General features: G+C 46.6%; 1 non-coding gene across 1 annotated transcript; it reads left to right on the forward strand.

Moving 5' to 3' along the window:
- The first annotated feature begins 386 nt into the window (after window positions 1-386).
- LOC120680317 lies at window positions 387-493 on the forward strand. The gene has a single exon (XR_005677588.1). It is a non-coding gene; the product is annotated as a small nucleolar RNA R71 (small nucleolar RNA).
- Window positions 494-1,628: the final 1,135 nt, after the last annotated feature.

A 1,628-nucleotide genomic window follows, 5' to 3' on the forward strand; every position in this document is an offset into this window, starting at 1 on the left:
TGGGATTGTTGTTGCTCCCAACGATGTTTGTGTCCTCTTGAGTCAATGGGCATGAGTTGCCCGATTGCCCAGTCTCGCCACATGTTTCACATGTCATACGAGACTCCGAAATCTGATTAACCTCCTGGTGTGGAGATTCCAGCTTCTTCATCAAAAATTCCAATTTGGCAGCTAACATATCGACTGTGTCGATCTGATGCACGCCCCTGGGACGGGCTGGCTGCCTTTCTCCTTTACAACTCTGGTTGGAAGCTATCTTGTCAATCAACGTTTTTGCTCTCGCAACATCGAGAGAAAGGAAAGAACCACCCGCTGCTGCGTCAACGTGGTCCTGGGCTTGCTGATTCAGGCCATGGAAGAAGTTCTGAATAATCAACCACTCTTCTATGCCGTGGTGTGGGCATACTTGAATGTACTCCTGGAGACATTCCCAGACTTCCGGGATGCTCTCATCCAGCAATTGTTGAATTCTGGTGATCCTGTTCCGGAGGGCATTTGTCTTGCCCACCGGAAAGTATTTGGCTAGGAATGCATTTGAACAAGTTTCCCATGTAGTGGAAGCTTCCTTGTTGGAATAGAACCACGTCTTGACTTTCCCGAGCAGTGAGAACGGGAACAGACAAAGACAGACGATATCCAGTGTGGTTCCTTTGGGGTTGATGGTGTTACTCACCTCCAGGAAGTTCTAGAGATGGGCATTGGCATCCTCGGATGCCTTTCCGCAGAACAGACTTGCTTGGACCATGTTCACTAGTCCAGTCTTCAGCTCGAAGCCGTCATTGCCGGCTTGGTTGATATTCAATCCAGTAGGGATATGGCTACTGGACGGGGCAGAGAACTGACGAAGAGTCTTCTGAGCCATGGGTGAGGATGTTGAAGTGGATGGTGAACTCTAAGGCCAAGTGAGTCTCCTCTGAGGTGGCACGACACGGCATCTCACGCTTCTCCCAATTCTTTCTGGATTCGGGTTGAAGTTGCTTGGTAGGTCGAAACCGGTCATGCACTGCTTTGCATCAATCAAAAGATAGAGACGACAATGATAAGCCCGCTAGGGTTAGCGGCGACAAACTAGTAAGGTTCATCAAACTATCTACAATATCTTTAGCCAATTGCTTCCCCAGCAACGGCGCCAGAAATGCTTGTTGGCGTTTCTTATGCCCGATAGAATAGATATTCCGCAAGCGCACATAATCACCGCTATAGCACTTCACCTTGGAGTATTTCAGGGTATCATATTTTTCCTCAGGGAAGCACTACGGTAAAGGGTATCGTAAATCGAGTGATAACCGTGCTAGCTTAATCGACTGACTTAGAATGTGACGGCTAGAATGTGAATTTCAGCTCATTTTATTCCCCGAGAAGTTGATGGCTAGAATGTGAATTTATGGCCGTCAACAGTGCCAATAATATCGTTCATTCTATTACCCTTGCAATTTTTTCAAGTTACTTGCATCACAAACTCGAGGCATACACATACATCCTAGGGTAGCAGAAATTCCATAAGTTAGACAATACTACCATTACACACCACAGTTTCAAAGTGCACCAACTGCCATTATAGATGCATCACAAAAGAGGTGGTAGAACACAAAATACAACCTACCACACAGATACACCTTCTACTTCCA

The sequence above is a fragment of the Panicum virgatum genome, chromosome 6N, assembly GCF_016808335.1.
Source record: "Panicum virgatum strain AP13 chromosome 6N, P.virgatum_v5, whole genome shotgun sequence".
Lineage (NCBI taxonomy): Eukaryota > Viridiplantae > Streptophyta > Magnoliopsida > Poales > Poaceae > Panicum > Panicum virgatum.